Source organism: Neopsephotus bourkii, unplaced genomic scaffold (assembly GCF_033783945.1).
Source record: "Neopsephotus bourkii isolate Nb327-2 ecotype Australia unplaced genomic scaffold, CSIRO-AGI_Nbou_v1 NB_1765, whole genome shotgun sequence".
NCBI classification, from domain to species: domain Eukaryota; kingdom Metazoa; phylum Chordata; class Aves; order Psittaciformes; family Psittacidae; genus Neopsephotus; species Neopsephotus bourkii.
Genome location: NW_026902239.1, coordinates 9,447,808 through 9,472,418, shown reverse-complemented (window position 1 = coordinate 9,472,418; position 24,611 = coordinate 9,447,808). Strand labels below are relative to the sequence as shown.

General features: G+C 41.9%; 1 long non-coding RNA gene across 2 annotated transcripts; it reads right to left on the bottom strand.

The window, feature by feature from the left end:
- Positions 1-23,431, bottom strand: LOC133225627 (uncharacterized). Of its 2 annotated transcripts, XR_009729217.1 has the most exons (4): positions 23,205-23,431; positions 12,784-12,940; positions 3,819-3,992; positions 1-1,619 (listed from the first exon to the last, which is right to left on the bottom strand). It is a non-coding gene; the product is annotated as an uncharacterized LOC133225627 (long non-coding RNA). The 2 variants fall into 2 exon arrangements; XR_009729216.1 differs by lacking the exon at positions 1-1,619 and having other exon boundaries at positions 3,197-3,992.
- Positions 23,432-24,611: the final 1,180 nt, after the last annotated feature.

Here is a 24,611-nt window from a genome sequence, read left to right as displayed (position 1 = left end):
AATTGAAGACATTTGGGAATTAAAGGCTGAATTTACCAAGAGGTGACTTGAAAAACCTTGAGAATGCGTTGTGCTCTGAGCCTGCATCCTTAAAAAAGGTTCATTTGTTGCAGTATTTTCAAAGGGGACACAAATTCAACATTCCTCCTTGTGTCATTACAGCAGAGAACAACACACTTAAATTTGGGTCATTTGCTTTGCAAGAGCTTGTCTCAACACTCAGAAAGGGTGGTCTGGAATGGAGCTCTCCCGATATTTCTAACTGAAGCTTCATCACCGTTTATAGAAAGTAATTAAAGTAATTAATTACCCATTCAGGCAAGTGCTGTAGACACCAGAATACAAGAATGAGTTGCAGGGAAGGGATGTGCAACCATCTCCTTCTCTGCATTGTGAAAGCCACTAAATCACCTCATGAATCAAGCTTTCCAAAATGCAATGTTTCCTTCTGAAAATGTCGAAATGAAACAGTCAGGAATTTCCAGAACTTTGTTTGTTAGTTTTTGCATCAGCCAATATTAGCTGTCCTGCTTGACCCAGTGTCAAAAGCCTGAACTTCTTTGGGTGAACAATCGATTTATTGGAGAAAACAGAACAATTGCAAAGTCCTGGTCTGGGCCACTTCCTTCTAAGCCAGGTCCAACAGCTAGGGAGCACAGCAGAGCCCATAGTCCATCCCGCCTGGACATACCAAGCAGCCTCTGACCGGCAGCAGGAGGTCAGCTACTTGTGTGGCAGCATGTAGCATTTCTTCTTAATAAGAAAAGAAATCACCAAAGCAAAAACAGATGATAGAGTAGCCGTTGCTGAGATACTACAAATACGAAAACAATCCTTGGGCTTTGTGCTGTTGTTATTTTTCTTTAACGAGGACTGTGGGTGGGATGCCCTGGCACCTCTTCAGTGCATCCAGCCTAGAAAAAGAGCTCTTTCGTACCCTGATCGGCTTGACAAAGCGACAGGAGTGGTACCTCCTGAGCAACCCAGCTCACAGCTGGGGAGTATTCCTCTGCTTTGAAGGTTTCTGTTGCTGACATTAGAATAAAATATGAAAACCCTGTCTCTTCTCCTGGATCAAATCCTGCAGTTCTGCTCCCATGAGAAGAAGCTTCTGCCAAGGACTTGGCAAGCTTTCCAAAGCTCAGCGGTTGAGTGACAAGGAATAGGGAAGGGCACTGCACTAGGGCTAGCAATGATTTTTTTGTTTATTGTAAGGTATTAAAAACTATAGAGAAGATGTCCTCACAGGCACAAATCATCTCAATTGTAAGCTGATGGTAGAGTGCATAAAATCTCATTTTGAGGACAAGCCAAACCATACCATATCAGTCACAGGCTTTTTGGGAACACTTGCAGAATATTTTCCTGCACTCTTCAAACCTCATGCTTGTCCACTATGAGAGATGTTCAACAAAATGTAACGATACCAGTGGGAAGGAAGTACAAAGTTGTCCCTGGAAACATCTTCAGGCTGCAACTTCTGTATTCAAGTATCCCCCTACTTCAAGAAGATTCATTCTAATTTTTTGCCAGCTGCAATTGCACTTAGACATCAGTTTAACAGTTCTGCTGTCTCTAGACCTCCATGCCTACTTCTTTGCACAAAACTGGCCCTGTTACTGGAAAAGAAAAATGAGATGGTTATTTGAGATTCCAGCTGGACACCAAATGGATTGTTCTTCTCCATGATACAAACCCAGCCTCATGGGAGCCCACAGAAAAGAGGGCAGCATTGTTTTGTCACTCCTCCTGTACACTGGGGCACTGCTACTTCTTGTGTGTCTTTCTCATATACAGCCCTGATGCCTTATGGATTTTATTTCTTTTTTTAATATGTGATGAAAGGATAGAGTATTTTTTGTGCCTAGCTCGGGAGAGGAACTGCACTGCGTAAAGGCTGCTTTCCTTGCCAAACATCAGTTTGAATGTGAAGGTCTGTATCTGCTCCTTTGGAGTCCCGCAGTGCCTGTGTAGATTGCTTCCTCTTCCTTATAGCTCAGTAAAATCTCTTGCTATTGCTGCCACTTACTCCTTTCCTTACAAGTAAAGGTACAAAAAGTACTAACTGCAAACACTAATGAATGTACCTTTATTTCTGAGGGAAAAGCTAGAACAATGTGGCTGACCAGACTAGCCGGCTGCTCACAGTCAGCTGCTGCCAAACAAGGTGCAAGGGGGGAAAAATGAAGTGCCCGCCAAATGCGTCACTCTGGGTGCCAGCTCAAAGGGCACGTGGTTTCCCACAGACTTGGGTTTCAAAGCTGGTGTCCAGAGAGGAGTAAAGTTTCTTCCTTGGAAAGCTTTGTCTCCAGTGGATTCTCAGGTGTCTACTAGGACCGTGCTTCCTCAACATTTCTCTCAGCTGGGGTGATACAATAGGCCTTTCTGATTTCATGAAGCTTGCAGGAATATCATTACTACCTTGGTGATCCCTACCACTCTATTTGACTTGCCAGCCAGTTTGAAAGATACTGAGAGATGCAAATAGGAGCAAACACATGTATAACATAGAGCGGTATGTTGGGAAACTTATTTCCTAGAAAACCCCACTAGTAAGTAAAACAAAATCACAGGAAATGTCATTGGCAGTAGCGTCAGCAACCCCCTTACCTGTCATGGTGCTGAGGGCACCCACAGGTCTTACTGTCCCCAGCCAGCCTTCTTTGGGCTACCCCTACCCTGCCCACAGCTCACGACCTTAGTTCAGTTCAGTCAGTCCCTGTCCTAGAGGCACTGTAGCAATGTTGGTTTCTAGCCCTATCTCTTGGATGGACTGGACCTATGCTATAGATACACTGTGCCTTGGATGTACACTGCAGTTTGTCTCCAGTGCCATCTCTAACCCTGGATAGACTTTGGACCCATGCTGTTCGCTTGCCCCATGTCCTCTTGCTTCTGACAGAAGCACCTGGATGGTCTCTGGCCCTGTTTTGTCACTTGCCATGTCAGGGTCTGTTGATGGATGCTGTTACCGCTCCCACACCTGCTCACCATGATCAGACGTGTGGGACAGCATCCGTTTCTGATGGCATGACCTACACTAGGGTCCGTCTTGGGTCTGATATTACCTCCTGAACAGCAAAACACATGATGGGGCTATGAAATTTATTGTAAGAGTTACATTAAAATAGAAGTGTAAAACCGTATAAAGTACATTTATGCAACCTTTCAGTAGATAATTTGGGACTCGCAGACTTGTGACTAATGTCACAAGCTTGTAGAGGAATAGGGAGAGGGCAAAAATGAGCAATGCTATCTCTGCTTGTCAAGGATCAAGAAAACGAGATATTAAAATGACAGAAACAGCCTCTAGTTAGTTGAGGATGGAAGTTGAAGGGTGCTAAAGGGTGGCACAAGGAAGTGTCAAGTGCCACTGAGGGAGTGTTTGTTATCTCAGCCCTGTTTTGCGCAAGCATGAAGAGGGACAAGTCAGAGCTCCAGCAGCAGTCTGTCTGGAACTAGGGTAGATACATAAGCTAAGGCTGCTACCACCCCAAGAAGCACAAGGGGTGGTTACATGTGAGGATAGGGTGGTATTCTTTGGATGATCAGAAGCCAAACTGTGTTGGGATCCTGCAGTGCACTCATAACTCCAGTACTGAAAGTGATGAGCATCATATTCGATTTTGTTGCATTGAAATCACTGAATTATTGTTTCATTTTCTCAATCGTTGTGCAAACATTTAGCTGAATGTCCTCTTTAGTGCATTATCACATTTTGCAGTTTGTTCTTTGATGCTTTATAGGCACATCCTTCAACAGAAGTTGAAGGTTTTGTCCTCTGTGTCAAAACCCTCTGTAAGACCTATCAAAGTTACCTGTGGGCCAAGCCTAAAGCACAACGGCTTCTTGTGACAGGTTCATTCCTGAGGGTAATGGAGCTGTCAAGATCCATGAGTCCAAGCCTGGTTCCCTGCCTCAGCAGCCAGCCTTCAGCTGCAGAACATGCTCATCAAAGACAGCAGGAAGACTCAGATACCAACATCCACAGCCTTTGAAATGAAAAGTAGAAACACAGGGTACCATTAATCCTCCATCCACTTAGAGCTCAGAATTAAAAACACATGAGAAAATTTCTCTCAAAAAAGGGAGCTGGAGGAACACACAGAAATCTCCTTCTGTTCTTGGTTTTTTACAAGTTGATGAGCTATTCAAAAAGTGAAATGATGAGCACAGTAAAAGAAGCCAGAAAATGACTGTCAGGTTATTTTCACAAAATCACAACCAGATCCTGCCTTTCTCTTTGAAAAAGAATTGCTGCTGTCATTACCTATAGATGATGAAGTAAATCTGTTAATTTGTGTTTCTAACTGCAAATGTAGGAAGAAAGGCTAAAAATGTGTCATATTCCTTACTTGACATAATACAGAAAATAATAAAAAGTAATTAATTTTTATCATAAAGGCATTAAGCTTGCACTTACAGACATTTGTATCCAACCAGCCAGGTACTTTGTAGTATGCATCTTGATGGATTGAGTCCTTTGCCTTTTGGTGATCTCAAGCTGCAAAAGTCCAAATACCTCCTTCATGCAGCAGAACTATTACAGAGTCCCAGCGCTCCAGTGAACAGACAACTGAAACATGTGAGAACCTGTTTGTGCAGAATGGTCACTTAAAACAACTGTGTTTTATGCTGAAAAAGCATGATTACCATTGCTCACCCCAAACAGTGTTTTACTGTGTAATTTTGTTCCTTTTTCCAGCCAGAGCAAACTAGGAATGGCTTATAGCAGGCTCTCTGTTGTGTGTCCTTTCAAACCAGCATGTCAGGAGGATTAATTTTTTTGTGTGTGATCTTCAGCTTTAGTGCTTCTTTAGTTATATGCTTTATGTATGTGTTTGTTTTCTGTGCAACGCATAAGCACCATACCTTCCCGTACTACTTTAAGCAAACCATAGCCTTGAGGCTGGGACTCTGTAAGTACAACTGCAGTTCCCAGTTCAGCACCCAGAGCAGCCAAAACTGAATGCTTCAGCTTCTGTGCTTCCACAGGCTTGAAGACCTCTGATCAGGAAAGCATTTATGGATGCATTTAATTAGAAACACATGCTAAAAATATGGACTTCAATTACACTAACTTCAATGCAACTTAATTAAAAATGTGCTTAAATATTTCCTGTTTGAGGCCTAAAAGAACAAGAAGACTCCTATATTGTTCAAAATATAGGACGTTTCATTGTGTGGAATCTCGAAGGATTTTATGTGCTGCATATGCTGGTATTATTTAGCCCTGAAAGGCGGCTGCTTCTAAGGTGGAACATTTTGTGAGCCATGAGAACAAACAGGGACACTGCAACAGCTACAGACAATAAGTATATCACGCCCAAATAAAACCACTGTAGGAAAACAGACAAGAACATAATTTCTCAGCTTGAAATTTAGAGGAGACACTAACTGTTACAAAAAGCCTTATTGGAGCTCTGACAATGAGCATGGAGGTCTGAAACCCTTAGCTTCATGCCGGGACATTGATTCATTCCTTACTCCTAGGGAAGACTGTCCTCTTTCCTTAACAACCTACGGGGAAAGTGTTATCCTTTGTACAGCGCTTAGTCTTCCTGCAAGGTGTCCTGTCGCAAAGCCACACTTAGCTTGCAAGAATGTCACAGGCTGGCTGTTGTGGACCTAGGGAAAAGCCTGCCTAGCAATTTGGGAAGTGTCACACCAAGTTTTGTCACTGCTTTCTTGCTGTTGCTGTTACCTCCCACTTAGGACACTTAATCCTTTCAGTTTATTTCTAAAAACCACTCTGCACCATCACTTCTTCAACGGTGCTTAAAAATTGATAGCATGATACATGCTTTGCCTTACACATCGTATCTGTCTCCTCTGCTTTCAGCAGCATGTGTAGCAGCTGTACAGAAACATGGCCCAGTGCATGTGAGAGTTTCATGGGAATGCAAGGGGCACTGACAGGGCTAAGGGCATGTGCCACCCTTCTCACACACACAGGCTGCGATGCTTTAGCTGTTGTATAGCAAAGCCTCCAGATACAGCTGCATTTGCTAGAGAAGTAGTTTTGGCAGTATACCTCTTTCCTCCATGGCCTGGATATAATGATGTCAACTACCTTTATACTGCTTACTTATATTTACAGTAGATCCTGTGCTAGAACATTCATGCTGTTTCTTTAAATTCACTTTTATGACTACCACCATATTACAGTTAAAAAAACCCTATGTCTTAGAACTTTAGCTGAAAACAACCTGATTGCATGATCACCACACTAATTTGTTCTGGAGCATATGTGCAAACAGTGTCAGTCTAGAAATATGAAAAAAAAATAAAAATAATTAACACCATTTAGAGTTAAGAAGAACCTCATTTCTTCTCAATATTCTCTCAGTTTGTTTTTCCTATTGCTTGATGCCTTCTTTGAGGACTGATACAAAAGACTTTTTAAAAGGACATTTGCAGTATATTAGTCTATGATGTGAATTAATCCCAGTCTGTGTTCTTTAAACATTCAACATGTTAGAATTTACAAGGCAGCTATGAAGTAATCATTCAAAATAGATCTCTACATGGCTGAAATTATAATTCTACAGCATATACATACCAGCAGACATAAAAGGCCACAAAGAAACATATTTTGATTACATTAGTAGTAAGAGGATGGGGAAAGAGCTTGACCACCATGCAGTGTAGAAGGAATGGCACCACTTGATCACACAGGCGAAGGCAAAATATTAAGTCTTTGAATCCACCATTCTTCAAGACAAAGTTTGCATGCAGTCACACAGTTAACACAGCCTACACCAGAACTCAGCTCTCAGGCTAAGAGGAAGATAGATAGAGAACATTTAGGACAGTTGTTTGTCAAGTTGTTTTCCAGATCAGCTTCCTGATTAATTCTATTTTAGGGTGTTTAAGAACAAGCTGAAACCACCTTGGAGGTTCACAGGACTCAGGCAGACAAGTGCAGAATGGACATTCATTTCACCCAGTACAGATCATCTGAAAGTCATTCATTATTAATAACCCCCACTGCACAGTCATTGGAGACAAGTGTCTTCTCTAGAAAGTAATTTTCTCATCCTAAGATGGTTCCTAAAATGACTCTCTTGTGGCACCCATCTCTCACATAATTACAGAGGGAACCTTGATAACTACTTTAAACTGGACATCTAATGCTCACATCATGTAAGCTGAATTGCGCTTGTATCTTCAGGAAAAGGAGAAGTTATGGGATTGTAGGGCAGTCATTTTATCTTTAATGTGGGAAAAATACTAGATTGAAGAATTAAATAAACTCTTCATAAGTCAACTGAAAGATAATGAGGAAAGGAGTACAGCCAACATGGATTTGTCAAAGCCTCTGTGTTTCAAACCTTTCTGAAGAGTACTGGTGCTACTGGCTGCTGTGGGGCAGGTTTTACCAATCTATCCCAGTATTTCATATTGCACCTATAATAAGACTAAAAACCATATTACTCAAGTGCTCTAACCAAGGAGCAATTTGTGAATGGTTCACAACAGCAGCTGGATGTTGAGGGAGCCGTTTTGGCAGTAGGGGACTCCCTGGTGCCCACTTGGGCAGTCTCCTCTGTCACCACAGTGCCACAGACAGAGGTTAGGAGCAGAGAGCTGTGCTCAGCTAGGGGGAGGACAGTGTTAATCCTGCTGCTGCAATGTCTCCTCTCAGATAACCACAGAGATCAGACAGCCAGCTCTATTTCACTCCCACCGTGGGCTTTGGCTACAGAAACTAAACTCACTGTTTGGCTGCCATGAGAAACAGCTCAGGCACAGCAGCGGATGGGGTGAGGCCTCTGAGAGCTGGTACAAAGGGAGAGAAAAGAGTGATACTTCTGCCAGGGAAGGGTGTGAGAGTGGTGCCACAGGAAAAGCTTTTTTATGCAGCAAGCATACTGTCTCTTACTCAGACTTTCCCTGAGTAACAGCTGCCCATAATTGTTCTCTTCTTCTTAGTCCTTTGATATAGTACCTTTTGAAGCCACCTCTGAACAACCATTCCTCTGTTTCTGACCCATCACCACGTTTTCAGGAAGGTTGGGTGTGTGAGGTGCAGACCACTGTGTATGTCTGCTGTGGTCCACTGTATGTCTGATGTCATCCATCAGGACCTGCCCTGCAGGGTGTACCAGGTAGCAAGGTCTCATATGCTCTCCACACCCAGGGACATAAAGAACTGAAGGCACTCAGAGAATTTTGCTAGTGGGAATGCAGAATTTAGGTTCTTTTGGCCTTCATCAGCCTCTGCATGAGAGTCCTATGTAGCTACCTCACAAGCAGATGTCTTTACTTTCGCACACACAATAAAAAAACAGGTAACAGGGCAAATGCTTCAAAGCCATGTATAAAACTACCTATATAGAGATGTGTATGAAATAAAATATGTATGAACAAATACCTATATTTTAGCCTACCATCACATTGCTACTGATCTTACTTAGTATATGTATTACCAAAATAGATTTAAATATAGGGTCAGATCCTCCTCTGGTTAAGATCGGCTGGCTGCATGATCCCTGATGTTATTTTCAGCAAAACTGCTGTAACTGATGTTTTGTCAGGCTGCCTGACTTTGATTTCTGCTCCTTTGTGTTCCTGTGCCACCACCTTCCTCGTGAGGCCTGAGGAGCATTTCTGCTGGGTGGCAGAGACACAACAAACAAAACCCATCACAGTGGCGCACCCACCATGGTGTGCTCTCAAAATAGTAGTGCAATCCCATGAAACCTCCTCTGGATAGATGTGGAAGCAGTAGCTTAAAGATACTGGGTTAAAGCATGGAACTGAAAATAACTGTTTTCAAATGTGTCTTACTGGTGGTGTCTGACCATACAGGGACTGGTTCTGGACCTGTCAACTTCCACAGGGCAAGGTCTCTGCACTCAGGGTCTCTGTAACTATAACATTTCACACCTGGCCCTGGCTCAGCTAACCCATCTTTGATGTTTCCATTCCCACAAGGTGGATGTTCTCTGAGCCTCTATATTTGGTAGTGTTGTGGTTCACTCACTCCCCCCTTTCTTTCCCTCCCCCTACTCCCGGAGGAATGGAGAGAAGAATTGAAAAGAATGTAACTCCCAGGGGCTGAGATAAGAACAGTTTAGTAACTAAGGTATAACACAAATCACTACTGCTACCACCAATAATAATAATGATAAAGGAAACAACAAGGGAAGAGAATACAACACCTCACCACCCGCCAACCGATAACTCGCCCCCCCTAGTCCGACCAAGCACCGACCGATACCTCCTCCAACCCTGCAGCTCCCTAGTCCCTCCAGCTAACTCTCAGTTACATCCTGGGCATGACGTGCTGTGGTATGGAATACCTCTTTGGTCAGTTTGGGTCAGGTGTCCTGCCTCTGCTTCCTCCTGGCTTCCCCTCCTCCCTGGCAGAGCATGAGGCTCAGAAAGTCCTTGGTCAGGCTGAAACATCGCTGTTATCAGCTCTGCTCCCAGGCCGAAAGTCAAAACACAGTACTGCACCAGCTACTAAGAAGGAGAAAAATGACTGCTACTGCTGAACTCAGGACGGGTAGTGATGAGTAAGATATTGGGAGCAGAAGAATATGCTGCCTAACATACATGCAGCATTAGCACAAATAATACTAGTTCAAATAAGGCAACATCCCCTAGACTCAGCTGTTCTGCAGGCTCACTGCATGGCAGCCTTCAGACACTGGAAGGCAGTTCAAAACTTAGCATGTTCTGAAAATGTTATTGTGCCATACAGCATGGTGGGGTGTTCAAAGGCACAAGTGAAGAAAAACAGTAGATCATTTATCTGAGATGCAGGGTAATGCTACTGTTTACTGAAGCAAGTAGTGTCATCCTCACCGACTCTGCCTGTCTTCCAGCTCTGCCTATCTTCCAGAGAAGCAAAATACAGCTGTTCAGCTGCTCTTTAGGTTGTGCGGGGGTTTGCAACTGCACCCTCCTATACATCTTTTTTTCCTCTTCTAGCTGTCTCAGTAGTAACCATGAAAGCAAAGCCAAACCAACAGCAGGAATTATAATGATGGCAACATGAAACATGCAGAGCTGTAATTTGTTCTTTAGCCAATCAATTAAGCTGTATTGGGCTGAACATTGGACTTGCCCATAGACAAGGTGTGATGGACCAGGCTACTAGGTCTTGCAGTGTACCATCCACAGAGAACAGAGCAAGGTTTTCTTGTCTTCATAGCCCTCAGATGGAGCAGAATGCATGAGGGTTATATTTTGGCCAGTCATGGTGCAGTGCAGTTTGCAGCTTGTGAAGATTGCAATTTGAAGTTTGCTAAGATAACACTCAAAGTACAGCAGAGGTAACCTGCTTCCAGGATGCTGTGTGTTTTAATTTCATGTTTTAGATTTTTGTAGACCACAGAATTTTCCCACAAGGTAAAACAGACATAATAAATTTTCAGCACTTGCCTTTGTGAAGGGATTTCACTCTCATAAATTCAGTGCAGTGTCAGGTCAAACATTCCCTGGAGAAAACAGGGCATAGATAACAGTTAATGCCATGAATGGCACATGCAGACCTATGGCTATACCTCCAGCATTTATTTTGAATGTATGACACCTTGAACTTCAAAGAATAGATCATTACAGTAGATACAAGAATGAACAAGGAAGAGGACAGTGAAATACCACATTCACTTCTGTAGTTATTAGATACAGAGCCAGCAGTGTTTTCCCACATGATTATAGAAACAAGGAAGTTTTTGTAAGCTTAAAGGTGAAGAAACATAGCTACATCTCATTATACACTGAAGAATGGGAAGGATAATTTTTCTACTAGCTGTGAGTTTTTCCTAGCAGAAAATGAGGTTTTCTTTTTCTTTACCAGAAAATAGTTAAGTTTAAAAAAAATATGAGAAAATATAGATGTGTGTGTATAATCTTCTATATACCTTCCATGTGGGTTTAAAGAAGTTCCACTTTAGCACCTTGCCATCACTGGGGAAATACTGTGTATATTTACATTCCAGACAAACCCTCTCAACATATTCTCCTGTACTTTGATGGAAAAAATCCAGTGCTTATAGAAATAACGCATGTTCATAACCCATGAGCTTCCTGCCCACTTCACTAGTTTCTCCCATTCTTGAAAGTACTGCAGGAACTCATCAGTTTAAACAGGGATTAATATTAGTTTTTAAATCTATTTTCCCAGTTCTGATAGGGAGGCAACAGTGCCAGAGGACTTCAGAAAAATGCTGTAAAGATAACTGTAAAGTGGCTAGTAAAATCAACAGAATGTGATCAGCACCAGGGATACAGGACATTGCACCAGTCAGGCAATAGGGACTTTAGAAGTGTGTTTTAAGTCTCCAGGGTTGATCTAACAGAGAAAAAGTTTACTGTGGTACAGAGAGCACTCTCACTCCATGGAGGCAGAAGAAAGTGGTCAGCAGGTCCCATATGAGCCAGTGAGGGGGCAGGAAGGGAGAGGAAATAAGAGAATCAGTGTCTTTTCTGTAATGCTGCCTCTTTCCACTTCTGATCTTTGGCTATTTTGTGAAGTTTCATCCCAACAGAAGACAATGATTTAGAAGGGCAGAAGGCTGTCCTGAGGCCAGTGTCACCAGTCCCTGAGATACGCCCTGGGAATCTGTACTGGGAACGTACTACACTGAGCAGCCTCAAAACGACAAAGACTTCCTAAGCACACCCCAGCTGCGCTGCCACCACTCTGTGACTGGCCACCCTCTGAGTCCCATGTGTCTTTTAGGTGTTAGCATCTGTGGGTTTGTCTTGTGATAAATACCAGCATTGGTTCAAGATGAATACAGAAACATGCAGAAAATCAGTGTTTCTCCCCTAGGACTGTTCCCCACATTATTTCTCTCATTCAAGTACACCAAGACTGTAGAAACAAAGTCTTCAGAACAGGGTGGAGAATGCAGTCATGAACTTAGGCCAGAAAAAAAAGGTCTAGTGAAATACAGTGGATAAGGTAAATAGAGACCCATTCCTCTGACATCTTTCTAATGCCCTTGGGTAGAGATCTCTCTCTAGCTCCCTCTTTCTTAGAAGTGGAGACTGTCCAAGGCCATACCAGGTCCACCACGTCTCAAAGACCACATTAATGCAGGGCAGTAGCCCAGATTTCTCCTGGCAGGTCTGTCTGTTGTTGGAGATACAGCTTGCTTAGACTACTGTGGAAGCATCACTCCCTAACTCAGTGTCCCTGTCTCCTTGAGGGCTAGAAGAGGGAATGAAGGTACTGCTGTGCCAACTCTCACTGCAAGATCCTCCCTATCATCACCCCACACTAGCATTCAATCCATTGCAAGCCCCCAGAGATGAGGCCTTCTGCAGCAACCTTGCACAGAAAGTCTTGAACTATGGACATCAAGTCTTTGCTACAATATAACACTCATTAAACTTCCAAAGTGCAAATCCAACTCTGATAAACTACCTCCTAATTTTCTCTTTTGCAGATGAAGTTTTGCCTGACGGTGCTTTACTGTTTTCAATAGAGAGTCAATAGCTTTTTCATCCCTAAAGCTTCTGGCCATGGGGTTGCAGGTACTTTACCGACAGCAGTATTATAGCAATCCCTAATACCACAATATAAGGATAGATGTTACAGTCTCAATCAAACCTGAAAATATTATCTTATATTGTGCATCTTGGCAGTCTTTCCATTCCTGGTTTGGTTGTAAGCCATACATTTACAATGATCACAAGGATCGCAAAGCCAGAACTAAAATCTGTAGAGGGAACTCGGTCTTCATAAAATCAGGTTTGCTCAACCCCTTTACAACATAGCTTATGGAGCATGACCCAGTTTCTCTATTACAGCAGTGATACTTGAAAGCACCTGGTAGCTGTGTTGTCAGCCTGTAGAAAGAAGTACTGCTTTCAATTCCAACAACTCCTTATGCTTCCAGAGAAAGGAACTTCATCCTTACCTTTTACCATTAGAAACGTGAGGCATCCTGTATTCAGGCATACTTAAGATGGAGCACTGGCAAACAAGAATGGGAGAAAGAATGAGCCACATGTTGCAGCTGTATAGCCACACTTAAGGCATCACAAGAAGGCACTTGGGTGTTTCTCACCATAAGTGATATGTAAAAACCTATGTCAAACTGATGATGCTGAATCCAGGCAGCCACTGAACACTGCCAGCCTGCAGACCATCAGGAACCCTTGTCATCAAGTTCTTAATTCAAAACATCATACTGGTGAAATAGTTCCATAGGCCAGCTCCAGATGACAAGTAGTCCACACTTGGTTTGTAAATCAGTGAGTGGCATAAGAAAAATGTTAGCTTCCTATTCATAGCTTTTCACATTCTTTATTTCTTAATCACAGAATTTTAAAGACAGACACTCTGTGGGGCTATCCTCATTAAACAAAATTACCAGCAGGTCTCCCTGTGCAGCCAGAAGAGTGGAATTGAAAAGAGATTCCATCCTTAATTATGGCTGAGTGTTCTGCACACACTTATCTGTGAGACGGAGAAAGAGAGCTGCATTCCTAAAAAAACAAAAAGGGTATTTCAGTACCTTGCTGCTAACATACAAATGCAACTGTAACCTTATGGTTTTATACTTCTTACCTATCATATCTTTTTGAGATTCCTAAACACTGAAAATACAAACCTTAGGTCAAAATCCATTGTCTTTGTTGCAGCTACATACTGTTTGAAATACGAGAGAACTGAAGCTCATCCAGACTTCTACTGACATTGTTTTTCTGAGCATGGAGCAAACCTTGCTATGACCCAAGTGAAGTTTAAGGCATAGTGGTGCTGAACAAAAAGAGTTTCATACAATAGTTTGCACAATGTGACTATACATGAGACAGAGATCAAATCAGACAGTAAAGGGATTGGTAAGGAATATACAGCCATAGCCAAAGTTTCAAGCAACTGACAAAGACCATCAGGGTTTTGCAATAGAGGATAACCATGTGTTTTTCAGTGATGTCAAAGATGAAAGAGATTATTATAATTTTCAGCTGTTACTAGTGTGAGACATTTCACAAACTCATTTCAGCCAAGAAAAGAACCTAAATATGTGCCAAACAGTCCCATACAGAGCTTCCCATGAACACTTATACACGACTATCAGAAGCACAACATCAGATTATCAAATACAGACTATAACTGCGTTTACCGCTGGATATAAGACTGTAAATATTTTATGTGTTTGGAACAGCCGATCAAAGATAAGACTTTATTCTGAAGATTTTTCCATCATAGACAGTAAGAAAATCTGATGACCTGCAGCTTGGCGATAGGAATGGGAGGAGTAAAGTCCAACCAAAAGAAAAATATATATTAAACTTCAAACGGTAAAAATAAATCTTTAACTATAGGGAGGGAAATACTAAAGTTACGACATGTCAACTCTTTGCATGATGGTATTGCTGAATCTTATTAATGTGTGTTGTTAATGCTTTCTTTATCTTTGTTAAATATATCCTTGTTTTCACCCATAAAGTCTCAGTAGCACTATTACATATCGGTGGCTGTTATGAAGTTGTCTTTGTTTTGATATTCCCAAGACGACCCCATCTCTGAAGCAAGCCTCCTTCACTCTACGTTATCCACTGTTAGCAACAATCCAAACAGCTCCTAGACTTCAAATATTTCTGAAAAATTGGAAGAGCACCCATGCCTCCATTCTGCAGTGGGAAGAACCGCGGCACAGAGAGATAAAATCGTCTGTCCTTGGCAGGAAGCCACTTACAGAATACTTGCTTTTTGTTTGTGTTTTTTTAATCCTGCTTTTAAATGCCAGATACTTCTTAGATATTTTTTCATTCTCTTTCTTGCTGGTATTCTGTCTGATTTTGGTTTTTAATCTTTGCCTTGTTTATTGAGGTGCCTGTACTTTTAATTACTTCTCCTTACAGGCTATTTCATAAGAGAAAACTTCCCCCTGGTTGCATAAAGTCCCTTGTGAGACATCCAGCAGATCAGGACTAAGCATATCTTGCTCTACTTTTGTCCCACTTTTCTCTGTCCTTCAGATCCGCTTATCCCTAGGTCTATCCGTTTTGCACTAAACTTCTAACTTCCCTTACCCTCCTCTTCCCTGCTGTCGCCTTCCTATTTTGTTTCTGTCTCTCTCTCTCTCTCTCCTCTTTTCCCACCAGCTGGACATAAAGGGACCAGGATTTGAAATACCAAACAATAGCTTTTCAGATCTTGGTATGTTTCCTTAAGGACTTCACAGGACTGGAGCCTATGGGAGGGGGAGTAGCCTTTAAAAAAATAAGTAGATGTTGCTAATCATTGCCAGGAGATGCACTAAGGGGAGCCTGAAAGGACTCAGTCACAAAAAGGGAGTGGTATTTTACTTGCCATGAGCCCAGTATTGCACTAGCCAGCACTCTGAGTCACTGGGGGGAGCTTTGCTGGGAGAAGTCATGCAGGATATTCAGTTTGAGAAATCAATCTCAGAACAGCCATTGCCCTGTTTTGGAGAATGTTGAGTATCAACACAGAGTTTCAAGAAAGTTGTTCAAGCTAATCTCACTATGAAAAGCACCAGTTATGCTTAAGCAGAACAGTCCTCCTTAACAGTTTCTCCCTAATATCCCTTATTACTCTGATGTTAACATGTCACTGTGACCCAGGGTCATCTGCTGAGCACACATTGGTGGCGCATGTTCAAAATGTCCCTCCGTTCCTTTAAATAGTTTCATAAATAATCCCCGATCTCTTATGCATTTTGGAGATACCAAGTGATAGCTCAAGTCAGTCTCTACCCACATATTCCTTTCCCAGCTCCCTGCAGTTGCTCTTACTTGTGACATCCACATTGTTTATCAATTTCCACAAAAATTACCTATCAAAAATCAGCAAAACTGAAACACCCCAACATGTCTCTCTGCATCCTACCTGTGATGTAGTTGGGAGCTCAAGGAAAAAAGATTCTGTTCTCAGAATGCTCCTTTCAATGGAGGCAGAAAAGAAAGACAATATTATAGAAAATGTTGGGAGGGCTTTTAGCAAACTGGCACAAAAAAAAAAAATAAAAAATAAACGATGGATGTGCTCTTGTCTCAGATGCCCATGTTGGATTTCAAACCACGCATTAACCATGGTGTGTTTGCATTGGAAGTGGTGTCCCACAGATATTTGAGACAGGTCCTTTGTTGCAAGAAAAGCAGAAAACTAGAGTTGGCTTCCCAAAGACCACTTTGATTTATATTTTTGTGTCTTGCATTGAAAATTGAATAATTTGGTACAGATTCACCATTTGTTATTTTGTCATTTAAAGAGGAATGTGCAAAGAAAGTCATACAAGAGTGACGTAACTGTGAGATGGACCAGCTTGTCATCTATTGCTTTTCATATGTAACCTTCATCACTTGCACTGCTGAAACATCACATTAGCTAATCTACATGAGGTAATGGGAAACAGCACTGCAACTCAGAGCATCTCATCATATGCCTCTCTGATCCTGGTAAGCCCTTCTGTTTCTGAAATGCAGGAGTAGGTTTTCATCTTGTCATATGCAATGCATATAAATGAAAAGTGAGGAAACAAAATGCTTGGTCATGTAAAGGGAAAAATATGCAAAAAATCTCAATATCAAACATGATGTTGATGAGTTCATTGCTGACCTGACTTTATGTCTGGATCTGGGGATAAGATTTTCTAAAGTCAGTCACAAGACCCACCACAGCTTTGGGCAAAACAGATGTTTTCTTCATGCTTAAGATGCTCCTCCCTTAAAATGAACTTTACAAACTACCATAAGATGAATTGATACTACTCACAGGTGAGAGCCTATATAGCACCAGGCTGTGCTGTGGGACCAGCTCCCCAGTCCAGGTCCATGTCTGAGGCATGTTCAAACTTCTCACTCTGTGGGGAAAGTCAAAAAAGACCCAGACATATAGCCTCACTCCCTCCTTCCCTCATGCCCTTGGTCCCAAAGGCAGGAAATCCAGGTGTAATTGCTGGAGGCAGCTCCAGCATTTTTTCACCAAATCCCAGATCTGATGAACTAAGAGACCAGGACAGTGAGGGGAGGGAGAGGACTCTCTACACAGGCTTCCCTCTCTTCAATGGTAATGTAAAAGAAACCACAAACCAGCCCTACAGTCACACGTTAAAAAGGCTGTGTGAAATCTTGAAATTTAGTCTTGAATGTTAGGAGCAATACTTTCCAAGCATTTCATACACATCTACCTAGGTATGTCTTGCACTACAAGTATATAAGATTAGTGCAGCTTTCTCAGAATCTTAGTAAGAGAACCAGAAAACAACCACACTGATTTGACAAAAAGTAGATGCATCAGCTAGTATGGTCATGGACAGAAAAGATGAGGGCATTTGAAAACCTTCTGTTTAGGGAGTGTTAAGTCCCTTTGAAATATCTCAAAGACAGCCTTGTGCAGGCTTTACAATTACCGAGGGAAAGAGAGGATTGGGGGGGGCGCGGAGAAATGAAGGAAATGGAAGGAGGACACGAAAAGCATTACAAGAGGTTGGAGGCAAACTCCTCACCATGGAAAGTGGTCAAAAAGGGAGTTAAAAATAGGCAGCATGAGACAGGGCTCTCCGAAAGAGAGTGGGAAGGACACTGTGTTCTGGAAACTGGTGCGACCAACCACAGACAAATGTGCCAAGGCTCTTGTACATTTCGTTGGCAGTTGCTCAAGGCTGGCACATAATTCATACCAGGAAAGGTACCATCAAGTAGACAGGGCCCTTCACTGGGGCATGCATTGCCAGTGCGAACTCCCGAAGGGAGAAAGCAAATGGTTCATCAGTCAGTGACAGAAAATGATAAAATGAAGATCTTCCTGGACTCCTCTTTATCATGAGAGGAACTGATAGAAGCAAAGTTTTATGTACTTACCTAATGCCATCAAAAAATGATTATTTTTTTTTCCTACCAGCTTACAGTCAGTTCATAGCCATTTGTTCTTGTGCTTACATTGGCATTTAGTTTCTTTCTAAATTAGCTTTAGTTAGCTTATCTTCTCCCCCCATGTGTTCATAAAGAGTAATCACATACCCCCCAGCACCACTAAGCTAACACACCAACCTCTGCTATTTTCTTGTTGCAAATCAAATCTTTGATCCTGTGATCACTCTCCTTTTCCACTTCTGCATCTGCTCTGGTCCAAACTCGTTTCTCTTGCAGTGGGGTAAACAGAGTGAAAATGAAACTTCACATGTAAGCTTACAAGCACCTTGCAAAATAATACGTTCCTATCTCCACCTAGGATGTCATTCCTGACAAAACATCTAAGGATAAATAACATTTTCACTCTTAAATCACACTGGTGTTTCTAAGTCTTTATTACCTTTTACAGAGACCCAGATTATAACAGATGTTTCTAACGCTTTCCAAATGCAATAATTTGCTATTCGTATTAAATTCCATCCTATTTTTGCTGAAGTCATCTTCAAAGTAACCTTCAAAGTAATCTTTATGCAATGACCTATCTTGACTTGCTTCTCTTTTTATTTCTCACTGTCAGTTTTCATAATTTATTCCTGTTTTCTATGCCAAGCTCATGAAACAAACATTAAGCGGTACCAGTGCCAAGACATGGTATCAGAGCACTTCCTTGCAGCCTGACAGGTTTCTTCTCAGCACAACATGTTGTCCCTTCCCTTTATGTGCAACTCAGGTATCTCATATTAATCTCCATATTCTCAAATCTGTCAGTTTCTCAGGTGGTACAATATCAGATACTTCAGTAGTGACCAAGAATATTGGGCATGCTATGTTTCCTTAAAGTAGAAAATCACTTTGTTTTCTGAAAAAAAAAAAAAAAAAGTCAGTATGGAATGCTTTAAGCAATCAAGGCAAAGCAATCAAGGCAATGTTTTGTCCTGTTTTCAGTTTATCTCCATTACCTTAATTATTCTGTATGTCAGCAGTAAGCCGTGCTGAAAAAAATCCTTGCTGCTAGAACTAAACTTCTCTGACTGGTCTTACAGGTGAAGATTGTCTAGTGCCCTGATTTGAGTACATGGAGAAGACTTGGAGACTACATGTTCCTCACTGTCTCTTCCAATCCAAGAAGAAGATGCATTCAAAGCAAACACAAGGAGGTTGTATGTCAATCAAGCTGCAAGTAACCTCTGGAATTCCTTGTCCTGAAATGTTGTGGACAACTAAAGTTGAAAACAGATGAGGGGCACATGAATGAGTCAACAAAAAAGGAAGAAACTGAAGGTTAATAGCTACACACTTCCCCACACTTACTGTGGGTAGGTAAGTCCCTGAGCTACAAACTGCTGGAGGTTTGAAGACTACTCCTGAACTGGGAAGCATGGCTTGAAGATTTTCAGTCAAGCCCACTGAACTGACTCTTATGTATTTATGTAATCTACCATGTCTTATTTGAGCAGCTTATCTGAGTCTTATTTCCACCACACTCATTCTAATTTACCTATTCCCATTCACCTTCGCACTTTTTACTTCATGGCCAACATCATTATTGAAAGCTGAGACAAAGTGTTTGTTTAGCTTTTACACAATACTTATAATATCTTTAAACCCTGTAACATCATTATGTACAACGGATGCACTAATTTTTCCATTTTCTTTTTACACATCTTGCTTTACCTGCTGTTACTTGCAAAGTTATTTCTTTAAGTGAAGATCATGACATCTGCAAATTGTCCCTACATTTTCTAGTATCTAGGAAAAGGTTTATTTCTTGATTAAGTCCTTCTTCTATTCGTTGTAGCCTTCAATTTTCACTCGTAAATTCTTGCTTGACACAACAATTCATTAGGCTAAAACTGGACACATTTCTGCAAGTTCTTACTTGCCAAGGATGATCTAGATTTTACAACTTTTACACCAAGAGATAGGTTTTACAACTTTGATTTGAGGAATTCCAGCCCCTACTGTCTCTTAGTTCTCATGATCTCTAAGTAATGAAAGTAAGTACAAGAGCTCAGGAGAGAACAAAAAGTAGATTTGAAAGTAGATTCAGATGACTGAAGCCCCTTCCAAGCGTCTAAGGTACTTACCTTCAACAATTACAGCCATCTAGTGGGCAAATAGTCACTAGTCAGTAAACCAGAAATAGTCACTAGCCAGTAAAACTGTGGTTTCCTGTTACTTGCAATTGTTCACTTTCTGAGTGGAATGATATTTCATGGCTAAACCAGGCAATATGAAAAAACATGTCCCGAACTATCCTTATCATAAGCTTGTATTACAGCACAGCTGCCCTGGCTACCCCCCCTAAGACCTCAGGAATGAGCATGCCTCACTCCTGTTGAACGTGATACCACAAGGAGTCACTTGGGCATACAGATTTATTCTCTTGTATTTCCAATACCGCAAAAAGATACGACTTTACTAATGCTTCACTGAGAGTGATAATAAACACACAGCCAGAATGGTTTCTACAGTGAGCCACACAACTGACTCACTTGGATGCTTGACAAGTGAGCGTGGAGTCAGATTTATGTTCATCAAGGCCTTACCCTAAAGCTGTGATTCCCAGCCTGTGCTACACCTACGTGATTGATGCACTGATCACTCTATCGGGGAAAGTCAGCAGCTGCTGATTATACCTGGTGTAAATGCTTGCCATCACAGTAGGTAACTACATAGACAATTACTACTTTTGCATGCCTAATTAACTCAGACAGTTAGGTAATGGCAATCCAACAGTGACTGTCTTTTGGGTACAGGAAGTAAGGGAGGAAAATAGATCAGCTGATATGCATTTGGTGGAGGAGAGGTGCAAAGTTGTAAGGAAAAGGAATAAAGGCATGGTAGTATCTCTTGACCTGTCAAGAATCAACTTTGGAGCCAGAAGTTGTTCCTATTGCTGCTGTCAGTGTGGTAATTACCTCTTTTAGCTGTGGTGGTATCCATGCACTCTATGACCTCAAACTGTTTTGCTAAAAGTGTTTTTATGCCAATATATCAATCACAATTTCTACATCATATAAAATAAGGTACTTCCTTAAGAATGGCCTTCATTATTTTTTCAAATGACCACATTATCATAGAGTACATGACACCCAAACTTTATTTCTGTCAGAAAACATGCACTTGGCAACATCACTATGATGATGTCCTTCTTTCCCTGCCAAAAATCATCTTTTAAAATGCTGCTACTTGAGAGCAACGCATGGCTATTCTATTTTTGAAGCTAAAAACCAAAAATAGTTTTGATGCTGTACCACTGGTAAATGCTTCTGAATACGCTGAAGGGATGGCTTGTTGGAAATACAGTCATTTCAGTTTTGTTTAAGTATTACCACAAAACAAGTGGTTGTTAGCAAGATAAAAGACATATGCTCATAAAAAGCTCATAAAAAAGGCATCAATTTGCCAGAAAGTGAACCCTGAGAACCTAACTGATATAGTAAGCAGTCACAATGCAGAAACTTAGCTTTTCCACACCCTACCCTCATATTATGGGTGCTTTCAGGTTCATTACCATTGTCTGCATTATTGTGTATGCCTACATTATTTCTGGCTATTTGGAATAAAAAAAATAAATAGCAATTTTCTAGTGAAACTCAGCTGTTGTGCTTCCTTGAGATCACTCTTACAAAGCTGGATTTGAAGAGAATAGACATGATAGAAGAGGATCAGATCAACACAGGTGATACAGTAAGTCAGAAACCTTCAATCATTGAAGCTCTCCTTTCTGTGCCTATAGAATTTTCCTTGCCTCTCCCTTTGTTCAGCTTCGATTTTCACTTGTCCGAGGGTCAGAACTGATGCATAGAATTTTGTCCGTTTTCTGCTCCTCATCTTCCAGCAAAGTATCATTGCCAGATATTCACAAATGCCTCTGCTTTTTCTGGAGCAGCAGCTATTTGACCCCAAAGCATGAAGCATGACTGCTCACAGGGTTATCTCCAGTGTTTCATGAGCAAGGTGGTTTCTATCATTTTGGAGCTGCTCTGAGCCCCTAGTCCCAAGGGCAAAGCTATGAACATGCAGTAGCTCCTAGAAGTGCCCAGGAGGCAGGGGATATATGTGCCAGAGGGGATATTATGCTTTATGCAGACCTCCATTGTGTTCAGCACAGCCTCTGCTGATCCTGGAGCTGGACACCATTTGGACACTAGTGTAACTACCTGGCTGGTTCAGCATCAGAGCTAAGTAAACTGTTTATAGCCAACAACATAACAAATCCAGCCCTTTTCCCCCCAGTCATAAACTGTTTTTAAGCTCTGCATTTTATCAAATTGTTTTACTTGTAAGAAATCCACTGTAACTCTTTATCAAAGTATATGCTCTTTATGCTATACCTAACTCACTATTATTTCTATAGCAAGATCAACTCTCTGAAACTTTTCATCAATAGACAGCGGAATTTCAACAGTCATTTCCAGTTGGATTTTTGAGCAAAGACAGACTTAAACACACACATGCAAAAAACCAGCAGCCAATGTTTACTTGTGTGCATGGCCTGGGGCAGCAGTTTTCAGTGCTAAAACCCAATGGTACACAAGAGGTAGGAAAACATATGTGCTGTGACGTCCCCAGCATTGGCAGAGCATCCTCAGCTACATATTCTAGTGATCTGTCCACCCCAGGGCAGCTGACATCAAACTGATGCTGGATTTATTTCACATTCCAGAATAGCAGCAATAACCCTAAATTATGTAGGTCTACACTGGACTTTAGCACCTGGCAGTCGTTTGTCAGCTGCAGTCTTGTTCTACACGTACTCAGTCCCTGCAATATTTTAACATGTTGCATTTTGGCAGGATTAGTGTACTGGACGTCCCCTGAGAAAGCCATAGGAAATGCATACTGGTCTTGTGGTTAATTTAACAAAGCTCTTGATGTCATTATTATTTAGTGGAAACATAGTCAAACACTTACTGGGCAGCCAAAATTTAAATAAATTCCCATGTTCTTAAGTGGTCATTTTGAATGTTTGACATAAAATGCACATCTCTGTTTAAGACACATGGCATATACAGATGAACTTACACACCACTGTGGGTTTTAACATGCTGAAACAATTTGCAACTCTGCTTTAAAGTTGCTGGCTTCCAAAACCAATGGTGATAAGTGAGATCTGGAACAAATTAATATATTTCCCAATAACCTGCGGGTTTCTTGGGAACTGCTCATAATGCTTAATGGGCAGCCAGAGCTTCTCGTAACAACATCAAATTTTAAGGAAAAAAACCCTCTATGAATATTGATAAGGTGCAAAGCCAGGCACTTAAAATTTAGGAAGTATAAAAATAAGGTTCCCTGCATTATGTTAATTTAAGACCATCATATACATTTATTCTGATACAAACCTGATATTCAACTTTTTTCCACAGGATTCTTCTGAAGCTGGGACAAACTGGGAAGCCAGGAAGCAGAAGCAAAGTGCTGCTTTCCAAGTAGGACACAGCTGGCTGCTGCAAATGCCATGCCAGTGCCAGCTTCTCTGTTACAGAATTAGAAAGGAGCCCGGAGGAGTTATCAGAGGCACGACTGACCAAGGCATGCATGTTTGTTCAGAGATGCTGGGTGTGCAGGAACCAAGTTAACTCCTCCATTTCCCACCTTTCCCAGGAGGCTCTTAATAGCAGATGTAACCCAGCTGGGTTGCCCAGGATGGGTAGGTTGCTCCTTCCCCTTCCCCTTCCCCTTCCCCTTCCCCTTCCCCTTCCCCTTCCCCTTCCCCTTCCCCTTCCCCTTCCCCTTCCCAACAGCTAGGTTTCTCATCCAAGCTGGTGGACAGAAACACCCACGCCTGCCACCAGCAGTCCCTTGCAAAAAGAGGGCAATCAGGAACAGGCAGCCAGAGCTTTTCCATGAGTGCATCCTTGGCCACCACCCATCTACCACAGCGATCTGTGGGGAAGCACCAGGTAAGCTGGTCTGGCTGTGGTCCCTGCTGCAGAGGTGGGAGAGAAGCTGGGCACCTCCCAGGAGCAGATGTACATCCACAGGAAACACGTATCCCCAGGGCACAGCCCAGGTAACTCCCCGCAGAGATCCTCAAACCACTTCTAAATGAGGTACTGCACGAAGGGGAATTAATCCTGTGTCGATGCAGCACTGCAATCACCCTAATGAGCTCTGTTTCTTAAGCTGTAAGGCCACCTTACTTTTCCTTTCCCCCTCTGTGTTATTCTCTGTGTGGCTGTTATATATTAGCTGCTTTTATTACAGCAATTTAAAATGGAGAGAAAAGACTTTACAATTTGCACCCATTTTATTCTGCTTCTTTTTTATTTCTTCCCAGAGAAAAACAAAACAACAACCCGAAGACCAGCGCTGCCATTCAGCTTGTCCGGTTTTGTACTTGGGCACTACAATGGGTCACATTAACAGCTGTAATATTTTTTATAGGAGGTAACTGGAAGTTCAGAGACACTGAGTGACCTCTCTACGCAGGAAGAAACAAAAGCCTTTCTTTCCAGCTTCCTCGTCTAACAGCAAAGCTGCTCTCCCACCCTCCCTACAGTTCACTGGAAATTGTTCCTTCTCTTTAAAATGTTTACTCCAAAATACCACAATTGGGTCTTGGATTCCCGCAGAGCTCAGAGTACCAATACCAGAGACCCCAAATCTGTTGACATAGCTTCACCTCAGTGTTGCTGTCATAGCTAAGGTTTGGATCAATGCACCTCAGACTCCTGAGCTGCCTATACTAGTGCCCAGCCACTTGTAAAGCAGGCAACAGTGAGATATGAGTGACAAACCAGCATATG